The sequence below is a fragment of the Pomacea canaliculata genome, linkage group LG6, assembly GCF_003073045.1.
Source record: "Pomacea canaliculata isolate SZHN2017 linkage group LG6, ASM307304v1, whole genome shotgun sequence".
NCBI classification, from domain to species: Eukaryota; Metazoa; Mollusca; class Gastropoda; order Architaenioglossa; family Ampullariidae; genus Pomacea; species Pomacea canaliculata.
In genome coordinates this window covers 6,389,378-6,403,128 of record NC_037595.1, presented here as the reverse complement: position 1 = coordinate 6,403,128, position 13,751 = coordinate 6,389,378, and the positions used below count along the sequence as shown (strand labels likewise).

The 13,751-nt window shown below is 44.5% G+C and overlaps 1 protein-coding gene across 3 annotated transcripts in view; it reads left to right on the top strand.

Annotated features, from left to right (window-relative positions):
* The first annotated feature begins 1,163 nt into the window (after window positions 1-1,163).
* LOC112565599 overlaps window positions 1,164-13,751 on the top strand; it is a 42,803-nt gene continuing 30,215 nt past the window's right edge. The window contains exons 1-2 of one of the 3 annotated variants that reach the window (XM_025241148.1): window positions 1,164-1,456; window positions 1,550-1,901. The gene's annotated coding sequence lies outside the window, so the exon portion shown is untranslated. Of the gene's footprint in view, window positions 1,902-4,556; window positions 4,778-12,485; window positions 12,703-13,751 lie in introns of those variants that run through there. The other 2 variants (XM_025241147.1, XM_025241146.1) reach the window with 2 other exon arrangements.

The window sequence follows — 13,751 nt, the reverse complement described above, 5'->3', positions numbered from 1 at the left end:
TGTGTAACAAGTTTGAACAGATTTGCTGCCGTGAAATATCAACCGTTGAAGTCCATTCGAAATGCAACTTAAAGCCTCGTGCTCAAACTAACCTTTCTCCACCTTGCTTTGATTGAAAGATCCCACTCCTATACTTCGATGTTAACCACTCTGCTGCACGTGTCATCATCTGTGGCAGTAGCGCTGCCATGACGGATCATTTCACACACACACCACCAATCCAACTCTTTCACACACACACACCTTTTTGAATGTCTCCATAGAAGCCTTATCAGCGATGTCAAGGACTGGATGGTAACAAACAAACTTAAACTCAACGATGATAAAACGGAAGCCTTCCTATGCTCGAGATAAATAAATCCATCTTCACTCGTTTGTCCACCAAGTCACATCAAGGTGGACGAAACCAGCATCACCTTTGTGACCTTCGTCTGGAATCTGGGATTCATTGTGATTGCAGATATGACTCTTGATAAGCAAGTTACAGCTGTCTATCAGTCTGTCTATTATGATGGACAGGTTACACCTGTCTGTCAATCCACCTATTATGAACTATGCAAGATCAGCGCCATCTGTCACATTATGTCTACGCTCGCTACCAACACTCTTGTCTGTGTGTTTGTTGTGCATATTTTATGTGCAATGCGCTATAAAATTATTATTGAGGACATTTTAACACGCTATTATTGCTTCTTTACCAATGGCTAAAAAGCTGCTTGACAGAGTCTTGCAACAGGTCTATTGTACGCAAATTGCAAAACATTTTTTAAAGACTAGCTTGTGTTTTGTCAACCTCACACGAAGAGAAGGTCATATATTGCGTCATAGCCCACATTTTTCCGAAGTTTGATGATGGTCTCGCTTTTATCGCCTCCAGCGCCGTTGTATATTTTTTCCCGTCGCAAAGGTGATGACATGAGTGACGACAAACAAGGACGTGCGCTCGTGATGCCAGGTGAGATTACGACCACACACAAACACAGCAAAATCTGTTTGACAGGTTTGCACGCAGCTGAAAGTCGAGACATCTCAGGACTTGCCTGTTCATCCTGAAGTTTTCTCACCAGCCATCAGCAGTGAGACAGGCACGTCTTTCCTTCGTTCTGCGACTGTCGCCGCGCCATGTAACGACGGGAGGTAACTCTTATCACCCGTGCGACAGCAGACGACAGCATCGCGCCGAGCCGGTGGGAAGAAGGCGATTGTTTGCGGTGCCAGGCATCGCGATGCTGCCACTGCTGCTGCTGCAACCCTCGTTCTCTCTCTCATTCACGCACGCATCGATCTATCCGCGACCTCGATGTGACAGCAGAAACGCAAGAGGAGGAGACGCGCAGGGTTATTGAACTCGTTGGCACTGCGGCGTAGTGTGCATTCCGACGGTCGCCATGTGTCGCGCGGGATCTAGCGTCGCGAGGACGAGTGACTCTTCTCAGAATTTCGTTTCCCCGCTTTGGTAAGATGCATTTGTCGTGATGTCTTTGCATGGCAGGAGGAGGAAAGTAGCTATTTCATTCAAATAATTCCAATATGTTCGTCTGTGTGACAGCCTCCAGGGACGAACAATGATTCCCGCAGACCAGACAGTGTGTTTCTGCTGTGTTGGACCTGCTGAACACAATGCCGGCTGAGTGAGAGAAACTTCTAGAATCAGAATTATGCTAAACGCAAAACAAAGTATTTTATTCGAGTTTTAATTTATGTGAGAGCATACACATATGGTAACAAATGACAGTTTGAAGAAGTGAAGGTTTGGTTCTAGAATCAGACGTCTGCACGGTACACACCAAGTTCGGAGACAGTCGTGGTGGTGGATAACAGGTGTCATCCAGGGGCAGAAGTGTACGGTTTCTTGTCAACGATGGCCTGCAGCTGACCAACGGAAGATAAAAGAAACTTTGGTGAGTACTGTACCAACACATCATTGCAGCAAGAATAGTTTTCTTTCAAAATCTAAACTGTCTTAAGGCATATACAACGTTTGACCAAGTTTGGCAAAGTCCTGTCTCCCCATAACTAGCATGCAGTTGCCAAACTTTGTGTGGATGGTTAAGCGTGCCCTTTATGCATAGTATCGTCACTTTGACATGCTAGCTAAGGGATGAAACATCCGGTTCATTTTAGCAACAGACTCTAGGGGTTTCCTGCGTTTCTTTTATGAGGTTAAAGGTTTCTCGATCATGTCTTCTCTCTGGTCACTGTGAGGGCTTTGCTGAGCTCTCAGGGTTTCCTTTGCTGCATCCGCTCTCTTCTCCTCTTTCTCTATTTTATGTCTGCTGCTTGCAAAAGGCCTTTGTGTTGAGAAAAAGAAAAGAAAATAAACGCCCAGAAACGGAGACCAACGATAAATTACAAAGCTCAGGCTAAATAAGTAGCACAGTTTCCGATTGTAAAGCGCATCTTAAAAGTCTAGAGGATGCAAATATTTTCGAATTATTCTGCAAAGCTCAGTACTATTTCTCCCAGATATGGGTACATAACCCTTTCAATTCTCGAGACACACACCTAAATCATCATGCAGAAAAAGAGGTTAGATTAGTGAGGTCACGTTTGTACACCGCCATTCCTAATTAACGTGTGATCCCATTTTTCCAGTGGCTGAAGTCCTCACAAAGAAAACTTCATGCGGAATATTGACATATAAGTTGTTGACCTCAGCCATACGAGAAAAAGTTCGATTCACTAGAACGGTAAAGCTGAAAATGCATTTCGATCTATTTGTGAAGGTAGTTACAAATAGTGCGTGGTTGCAATAGTGTAAAAGTAGTTTTCTTCTTAACGTTCAACTCATTCCTGGCAAATGTAATAAAACTGAGTGTTTTAATCTGAAGTTCACTCAAAGTCGGAAGGACAGTCATCTTAAGGCAGGCACCTAAAGCACGCTCAATTTGTGCTGTACGCCATCATTCAAATAGAGGAAATGATATCTGCGTAACAACCCTAAGAATCTTTCAGAACGGAATAATATTTCTGCGGTTGTCTATCTTATAACCGCTCTCCTGAGCTGTCGGCATCTGTGCCAGTAGCACTTCCATGAAAGGGACCCCTTCACACACACCACCGACTCAACCCTCTCTCTCACGCACACACACCGCCTCCCTGTAGGTCTCGCGCACACGCGATAACTAGAACGCATACCCACACTCAAGTATGCGCATGCACGTACGCACAGTAAACAGTGGGCTGTCATCACATTGCCTTTATTCTCGATCTTTGTCATCACTTTCCGCAGTTCATGTTGAGGCTTGGTGGCTGAGGGATTACACGGAGAGAGAGCCGCCGAAATTTCCTTTCTACCGATTCCCAAAGAGAGCCACTAAGCTGCATAAACACGATGAACACGTGGCCACGATTGACATAATCAGTACACAAAACTGACATAAACTATAATGACTGACTTAAAAGGAGGAGTCTTTTAACTCTTAACATATCAACGGGGGGCGGGGAGGGGATCCTCGGAGGCCCCGCAGGGTGAATTTTAGTGATCCTGCCGTAACTATAACAACTAATTTACTCTTGATTCTTGCATTATATGACTAATAAAGTGTTCTTTTAAACAAACGTAAAATAAAATGCCAACATTTTGTCTGTGAGACACGTTGGAAGATCAGCACAACTGTGACATTTGCTAAGGACTGTAGCAATGGCAACACACGAATCTGTACCTTTTATTTTAGTGAAATGATTTAAATGGTTGCACCGGAATATTATACTGTATGTAATCAGATGTAAAAAATGTACACACTGTATTGGTAAAATTTTACATGTAAAAATGCAGACACATGAAGAAGTGAATATGAATTTTATTGGCTAACTACTGATGAAATAATCAAAATATTTGATGCTAAAAATGTTTGTATTGCTGAAATTACCTAATTTGAGTAATCTGTCGCAACAAACAGTTGCGAAATTAAACAAAAGGGGTCCTCCAAGGATCTCAGCCTGGTAAACAACATGGACAACGTAGGCTAGGTATGTTAAGGGTTAAGGTGCAATGCGAAGGAAAGGGCTGACGTTACAAAGTTTTGAATGGCAAAACAATAGCTTACTTTACAATCGCTTCTAAAGCACTAAACTAGGGTGGTTCACCGAGGCTGACAAGTGACATCATCCATCCCAGTGGGCACCAACGTTTACTTTCAGTTTCGTAAGTGTGGTCGTCGAAACACTAGTATGATGGATCTGGGATCGTACAATACAATTTCGAACCTGAGCACAGCGAGCAAGACCTGCGAGAAAACTGAGAACACTACTAGCTCGACAGAGTTGCTTTTCTTGTCAAAGAAAACCTTGTACGTCACGATTTATGGTCCGTTTGTTTTCCTTTTGCGAAAGAGTATGAAGCGCGGCATCTATAATCATCTATAATTAAAGCCCAATAAGTATCTATAATTTATATGATCTGTAAATAAGCCCAACCCGATTTCCATTGCCTTCTCTTTTAAGATCGCCACGTGAGGTAATAAATGACCAGATTGGTATGCGTCATAGATATGACTAAGCTCTAGGTATTCGTTGGGTAGGGTAATAAAATATTTGATTGTTATACATTGTAGACGTGATCAACGTATATGAAGGACTCTGAAGATCAAGAACAAACCTGCCAATAACACAAGCCATCAAACTGCGGCTGATCGAGGCTCGAATGACCTAATTTGGCTTATGCTGGAAGAGAGCTCCGTTACTAGCCGACAGCCGTTCGTGCTACTAATGCAGGACCGACCGCAGCAGACGACGACCAGATTGCAGCGTCTTCTTTGGGAGTCTCAGTTCCAAGGTGCGTGTGTCTTCGGTCTTAACGCCGAGAAAAAGCGGGGGAGGAGGCGGGGCGTGGAAAATGATGGAGTGGACGTGGGTGTAAGACCGCCCCCACATGGCATAGAGACTGCCGGGAGAAGCAATCGATGTCCTCTGTGTGTGCGTGTGTCCCCCTGCGTGCACGTGACCTCGGCCTCGGCCTCTGACCTCATTTTGTCCTCCTTTCCACGTCGCTACTACCAGCACGCAAAGTTCCAGAGATGCTTCTCTCGAGGGTTACAATTCTCCTTTGTCGATCAGGTCAAAGGCCGTTGCCAGGGCCTTCCTCCCCCAGCCTAGTATACTGTCTTTCAGATATTTTCACTCTCAGCATGTTTATATTTTTATAGGGTTAACGCATTCCGTGTTCCACGGAGCAGCACCTTGCAAACTGTTTTTCAGCATCTGTAGAAGGTATATTCTCAACAGGGTAAATTTATAAACAACTGCACATTTTTAATTAGAATCTGAGCGTATTCTTTGTTCTAGGTGTGGGAGGGTGATGGCCCAGAAATGTTCGCTTGTAAGGACAGCAATCTTAAGATCATGGATTAGGATCTCGGTATATATGCATTTTTCTCTATATTTGGCACGAGTTTACAGTGCTGACCGTCGCAGGAATGTGAAAGTTTGTGTGTTTTTGTTGGAGGGGGGAGGGAGGGTGTGTGTCTTCGGGTACTTCAGTTTCTTCCCTATTTTAAAGGGTGCCTTTTCTAGGTGGAAGCATCTCCCGAACTAATCAATCAAGTTTGTTTTCCGTATTTTCACACCGCTGTGCATCGCTCATAGCAACTCAGTGAGCATGTTCACGTCGGCATCTGGTACACTCGGTTTCACCTCGACTCCTGCGTCTGCAGCAGTTGATGGTATTGGTGAGAAGGACAAATAGTATGAAACAAAGTTATACAGTGTGAATTGGAGTTTGAAACACGTAGTGTAAAATATAGATACAGAGTGTGAAACATGGACAGATTCTGTGTAATGTTACAATTAGAGATACTTTAGTTTGATCTTGGAGTCCATCTTAAAGGGGAAATGAGGGAAAGAAAGTTGTAAGTTTGAGATTCACGCGCGAAGAGAAAAGAATTTTTGATTATCTGTTTCAACAGACTTGGCAGTTGGATCTTGACGGTGCTAGCCGTGGTTTTGGCACGCCTCTGTACACTGTCACCATTGTGACGTCAGATTTGTTTACCGTAGACCTCCCCTCCCCATCACAGCATTTATTTATCTCCCACCCTCGTTCGCTTCCATGACACGGCAAATCGTTGGTGACTGGTGTCGCTGAAGTCTTGACCGGCCCACCCCCACATCCGCTACTTGTCAGTGCGGAAATGCCACTGGTACTGACACACTGCAGTGAGTCAACGCACCATGTATTATTAGTCTAAAGCTGACAAAGAGACAAAGTTTCCGCTTCTCTGAACACGCGTGAAGACAAAGCCCCACCTAGTGCAGTTTCCCCCGCATTTCAAAGGTTACCATGCAACATAGAATGCCGATAATACTGATCATGCAGTAAGCAGCGTATGAGTCACACACTTGACAGCATCACGACACGGAGTTTATGTCACAGAAATAACATTAAGTGCAATGTTTGACATACATTTGCCTGAATATTCTAGTGGTTATAGCTGTCATACCCTGGGTGGTGCACAGTGAACGCTGAGTTATTACACGTGGTACTTTATGGATCCAGCATTCAACATTAATTAAAATGTCGTGCAGTATTTAATTGATGCGCTCACTACTTGTCTAATACACCAAAGACGATAAAGCAACTTTATTGTCAAAGCCAACTGCTACTTCCGCAGCAAAATCTATGGACATTCATAATTTGTATTCCGACTTCGTAATCGATACACACAGTAATCAAAGCACCCACGTTTTAATTAATACACTCGGCAACTAGTCGCTGTTTTAAGTAACTAGTCCTTTTCAACACCTAACCGATACAGCCAATAATTAACCCAGGTTCCAAGTACTTCACTTAGAACTTAATCAGATATTCCCTGACAAGTGTTGGGTGTAGCTGTGAAATACTTGCTTCCTAACGCTAGCGGCCAAGCACGCGCTCCTGGATTCCCGTGTTCGGTGTTTCTTTTCCCGGTTGTAAAAAAAAAAAAACCCAACACGCTTTAAATATAGAAGTCGGCCCAAGTCCTTCAAGACCTGTGTAAAACAACTATGATACCTCGGTTCTCGAACGCCTTGACTTTCGAGGTATTCGAAGGAAATGAAAAATTTTGTCTTGGAATTCGAACAAATATTTGGACTCGGAACGTCCGAGATGAGCCGAGTTCGAGCGATCAGTGACAATAACATCCCCGCCATAAAGTGGAAACACAATGTACTGTACTACTTTTTGTTTCTTTTTACACTTTTATTTCTTGAGACTCATGTAAATTAGGTAACGAATTATTTCGAGAACTGGGCTGTGTGACAGCAGATTTTAGACACAGGTCCAGCGACCTTCTGCTCCAAAGGTGACTGCGCTAACCACCTGATTACGGGTCCGACCCCTTCCCCCACCCCAACCTCTGGTGGCCTGTGATAACCCCACCGAGACCGCTGGTAATTCGTTTCGTTAGGATGCGCGAACAGGCGTGAGAAGCGTTGACCGAGGCCTCATTGTGAGGAAAGATGGTCACCCAACGGCCAGAGATAGTAAAATATGTGAGCGGTCATCGAACTCCCTCACGGTCAATAGAGTTCCTCCACGATTTCTGAGTCAGCTGGTAGGTCCCAGGTGGCCTTTGGATGACCCCAGAATAGTTGTGTGCTGTCACGGTAAAGACGTAAGATGCTACACATTGAGCACCATTTACGTCCATGAATGAGACTTGCATCCTTCCTTAAAGGTCAAGTAAGATGCACAGTTTTGGTCTAATGATCTGTAAAGTTCAGTGCAATATCCCCGTTTTGTATTCGAGGAACTGTGTGCGTATGTGAATATGTACATGACACGGAAGTGGCTGCCAAGAAGCCATATCTTTTTGTCGACATCACTCGAAGTGCATGTATGCCGTCCTTGGTTCGAGGCGTTGGCCGTGTGCACGATAAGACGAACAGCAGACTATGGTCAAACGCCGAGAGAGGACCACGCTCAGCCTACACTTTCTCATCGTCTTCGCCTCGGACCTGTATACCAAATAGTAAATATTCTCATGGACTTTGCCCTGCACACTGTCGTCATTTGTTTCCTGAGCCCTGGTCACGCATTCACAAACATTTTCATTCCCTCTCCCCCTCCACTCTAACCACCGCGACGTGGTCGTCAAGCCTCAGGTGGTATTCCTGTGTCGGGAGTCGGGTAGGTGGTAGAGTATTTTGTGTGCAGAGTTTCTGTCACCTGAAGTGTGTTCGCAGGTGTTTGCACGTTGTCTGAATGCGGTGTCTTTGCCTGATCGATATAATTGCATCTGTTGACACATAAAGTCAGATCGTTGCGCGCGCGCGCACACACACACCTTCCATCAGGATTTGATGAGTGAAAAGGGCTGCCTCTTGAGGAAAGGTGGTTAGCCAGCAGCGAGAGACTGTGAAATCGTGAGCGGCCTTTAAACTCTCTTACAGTCGGGGGAGTCGATGGAGTGTCTTTAGTGGCCTTTGGGTGATCTGAACATGATTGTGTATGCAAATTTGGCAGAGACGTGGAATGCACTTGCTAGACACCGCTAAGCATTTATGTTGATGTCTGAGACATAAATGTCTTTTGAAGATCACGTGGGATGCACATTTTTTTAATGGTGATTTTTAGATGTTATCTACCGCCCTTCCATTTTCGAGATACATCAAAACATCACATTGCACAGAAAGAGTCAGCAACGAGAGAGAGAGAGAATGTGTAAATACGACAGTAACACATAAGTGATTGCACAGAAGCCCTATCTTTCGTCGCCATCTCCGGAAGCGCATATAGTGTCGTCGAGAGGCGGTGACCGCATGCACAAAAAGACGGACGGAAGGCGATGGCCGGACGCTGCAGAGAGGGAGGATCAGACTCCCACTCGCGGCCTACACTTCCTGAATATCTTCGCCGTGCACACTGTCCTCGTTCCTCGATCTTTCAAGAGCCTCTTGTCACAATAGAGTCTACGCATTTATGAAGATTCCTCCCCCACCCTACTCCTGTCGACTACTCTCAGCACAGCGTCCATGTCGTCAAGCCTCTATTCCTGTGTAAAGAGTAGGGGTGAGCAGTCTCTAGTTTGTGTGCACATTTTCTTGCATGTGAAGTCCGTTTACAGGTGTTTAATTTATTTTCTTTCGATAAATAAATGACCTATTGGAAAAAATTCGAACGGCACAATGTGGATTGCAATATTGAATTTTGTTTTTTATATAAAGTTTGGCACTTAGAGATGATAAATTGAATAAGAACAGTAAGAATATTTGAAATGTGTCAAAGCGCTCTATGTACATTTGTGCATGTCAGGTTTAGGAAAAAATTATGTTCATTTCGATTGAACTAATCACGATCGAGCTATAATTATCCTGGTAGAACAATTTTTTTGAAAGGGGACACCTACGATAAAAACACGGTTACCAAAATGATTTGGGTAGTTCTACCCTGAGTCCTTGAGCACCAGGTTTTAGCCGCTACTTCCGATTAGCCGATCTATCCAGCTCGGGTAGGCTAAGTAACCGTGCTCCATTGTCAGAATAATTGTAAGAAATGGTAACACATAGCAAATATGCCAGCTACCAAAAATATGTATTAAAAGTCGACATGTTTGATCTAGGTTGTAGTTCTTTTTAAACACAATTATTTCATAGCTTCAGTGCGTAAACAAATACATGTGTTTGTGATTTTCGATGGCTGTCTTCTTCTGTTACTACCCCTTCCTTTTCCGCCTCCTATGATAACAAAACAACAACAACAACAACAACAACAACAACAACAACAACAACAACAACAGTAAAATAAACAAAACCAAAGCCTAATGCATATGCTAGATGACGTCATTGTGACGTCGCATGATCAGTCGCTTGTGAGATCATACTATAACAACGTAGCTTTGTGACGTGGAATGATCGGTCACTTGTGCGATCACCTTGGTATAACAACGGAGTTTGTGACGTCACAATGACCGACAGCTTACACTTGGTCCCGTTGACATCGTCTTCCGGTCAGTGAGCCAGACGTCACTCGCGATCTGCTTGCCTGCAGGCGAGACATCTGGCGCCGCAGTCAGCATGCGCCTCCCATCGCGATCTGATTTGCCTGTCATGCGCGTCACGCTCACTAAATTCCCTTGAAAGGCGGCATCGATTGCCGCAGCTGGTTTGTGTCAAGCTTGCCGCTTGCCGCTAGTTGTTTATTGGGAAGATTCATCTCCCCCAACCTCCCAACGTTTGGGGAATCCTCGATATGGTGAATTGGGGGGAATGTCTGGCGAATCTGCATGTTCATGATAGACACGCCGTCTAGATGATGCGCAACGAGAAAAGGGTATCAGGATTTTCGATGCATACATATGCGGCTGAGGTAACGTACCTGTTGTTTGATTGGCTTTGTCTGCCCTTCTCATCTGTTTTTTTTATTACTCTCGTTTTTTTAATGTTTGAAGTTGCATGGCTTGTTGCGTTCCTGCCGGTAGTCTGTGCAACAGGCCTATATACTTTGTATTGTCTCCCCACGCAATTCGATTAGTGCGAAATCAGGGAAATTTGCAGTCGAAGAAACAGGTTCAGCATTGCAAAGGTCCAATTAGGCCTCATTGAACTAGTGGGCTAAAGAAAGATCCATAAGTATTTAAGAAAACATAAGAAGGCACAATTCAGTCCTCAGCTTCTTCTCTCCTAAGGAACTCACCCACAATCAGAAACAACCCACAAAAATGCAGACTTAAGATTTCCCATGAAATAAAAAGATGCCTTTCGAATAATTTTGTATAGAACATTCATTATAGTAAGTCATTACTTGGACAGCAAACACAAAAACTTGTGTTTGAGACCAAAAATAGGGAGGAAAAGAAGAAAACGGAGAAAATATTAGTTATTTCAAAGAATATACTGTGATAAGTATTAAAATAATTTAATGGGTCTCTTGTCTACTAGTTGGTTGGCAGAGGAGTTAGAAGTTGATGTAAGAGCAAGAAGTTGCACTAACACATTTTTTCGCATTTAAAGGTGAATGACTTTATTGGTGTCCACCACCCGCCTCGTTCTTAGATTAGAAGAGGTGATGTAGGAACGTGAGCGGCACGTAGACATGACGTACGCGGCATACTTTGCGCAGCACCGGCTATTATCTAACATTCCATCAGACTTGCGACGTCCGTTGGGGGACGTTTGAGTGCGCGGAAACAAGGTGGCGTTGTTTCCATTGATGCCATTCCCACAGCAAGCAATGGTGATGATTCGCTAGAACCCAAGCACAGGACCTTCGTTGCGCTGCCTGCCTGCGCATGCCCTTGTGAACCTGCCTCTTCAAATAGTTTGTCAAACTGTTTCATGTGACCAGCTTGTACTGATATAGCATTTGACTCGTACACAGTAGCTTTAATCAGACCCCAGCGTTCAATCCACGTTCCCCGTCCTTTATAATATGCATTCCTTCCTTCCTTCCTTCCTTTCTTCCCATCTGCCTGTCTACTATACCCAATACAAAGCAGTCGAAACACTCAGATTTTAACTGAGGCACGCAGAACTTAATCGAAGCACTTAATAAACTTTTAGGCTTTTAGAAAATTAGAGGCTGTGACGATGTCCGTGCGGTCAAGCAGCCCTTTCACTCGCCCTATCAATCGCTGTCGCCCAAAGACTGTGCCGCGCAAAGGCGTTATCCAGCGACGACCAGATTGCTTCGCACGTGCACCTCGCCGTCCTCACTAGCTTCAGGTGGCTACATGTGCTCAGAGCGCTTGCGTGCCTCCCTCACGCTCGTTTTCTTTGACTCCGCAGAGTAGTGGCGTTGTTGTCTAAGAATACTCAAAAGAAGAGTTTTATTTTGATGTGATGTAATGCACGCTGCTCTACGAAAACGAACTCTCTGCTTTTGTAATATGGCATAATCAGAATTTCACGCGACACGAGTTAATATGGGGTAGAAACATCAGGCGGCACCAGGGGGCGTCATAGAGTGTTGCTAGTATCTTGACACTAAATACATGTTAAGAAAACGAGAAAGAGGAGCGGTCAGCTACAACACATTGTAGACAACTTTTTTCCACATGAAGCTAGTTAGCAGCCTGTGTTCAAACCGCTATAGGGAGCAGGAGCTTTTTTTTTCTTTAAGAATGAAACTGGGATCGGTTATGATCGCTGATCCTTCTGAGCCAGGTTCAGACCGGTAATGATTGCTCGGTTAAGACACGATTATAGCAAGGTGTCCGGAAGCACATGTCTGGTTGAGAAGGTTCTAAAGAATAAAGGTTATCAAACTTTCAACACTTTCAACACTGTTATAGTCGAGGAATGCCATTTTTTGTTTTGTTTTGTTCTGCTCAGCGCGGGTTGCCCATGCGCCAGCTTTGTGTTCCTTCTCCCGAAAGTTACCGCCTTCCGGTGAGAAATCACACTTGCTGTTGAAAAAGTGCAATCGCCGCCAGACAAATCCTTCTGTGGGCTTTGTAGCCACACTGCGCGCTCGCGAGTTCCTGTAAGTCTTGTATACTAGACGCTCGTGGCAACAGGAAGCATGGCCACTCTGCGATAAAGAGCAACTTCCTGTTGGTTTTAGTATGCCGTAAGACATAAGCAGTCCACGTTTACCAGGCAGAAAAATCTCTCGCGGGTTTTCCTACGTAATTAACGAAATCTGCCATTGGATGCCTTGGAAAAAATAGTAAGGATCCGTTTCATAGTGTCTCTTGGGATGGACTAAAGTGTACGACCGTGAACACCCCAGGAAGTGGCTTTGATTTTGTCGAGGAGGAGAAATGGATGGGGGTATGGAAGGTTGGTTGTACAATTAATTTCACATTTACACCTTTAAGTATGCATGCATATATGAAACCATGCAGCCACTGCCTGACTGGCTGACTCGCTCGCTCACATCCACGCACACATCACGTTTAAAAATTAAAGCACACGGAGAAGGAAATGCTAGATTTTACTTTCTTTCCTGGCTGGGTGCATAAGAAGGGAGGAGTGAAAGTCATCATCGACAGTGTTCATGTGATTTCTGATGCCGCCTCTCCCGTATCTCGGCATAGTCACTGTATCTGGTTGTAACGACACTTTATAACTGCCTGCAGCAGCCATTTCCAATGATTCCTTTCTGTGGAAGTGAAAGTTCGTGCAGCGGTAGAGTTAGCTGAGATCATGCCTATCTAAGTTCTTAGAAGTTCACTGTTTCCCATGATCCCTTTTGTCAAAGTGTGGACGTTAATGCAACTGGAACGTTGATATAGACTCTGCCTGTGCAGTGTCTGGGGCAAGCAACTTTCAGCAGACTGGTCAGCTTGTAACGACGCCATTTTTGCCTGTCCTCTTCAACTCCAAAGTCCGCACACGTTATCCCTAATTCAGAGGCAACGGTGTTTTGTAATGTTCGTGATGTTTGTCATGTAGCAGCAATGCCGACAGCAGAATTTTCAGGATTACAGTTACTCACGCAAACTGAACCTTCAGGGAGCCCCCTTTCTCCCTTTTTCTCTTCCCCCCTTTCTCTCGCAAGGGCTAACTAACCAACTTGTTTGCTTAAGTTGCTGACATTCGATAATTGTGCCTGCTAACACTAACTTTTCTTTCTTTTTTCTGTCTCCGTTCCTGACCAGGTGATGCGATGCACATAGGACCAAAACAAAAAAACTGTTCTAAATATAACTCTTAATTAAAGCCGGAGGTCTGTGCACAGATCGTCTCTGCGCGCTTGGTCGCTGTCGCGAAGCAACAGCTAAACAGCTCATAAAACCTGACCATTTCAGCTGACTGTTTGATGTTAGCCTTCCAGTTAGCGCCTACAGACATTGCTATTCACATCGCCTCCTGAGTACAGCGACGGT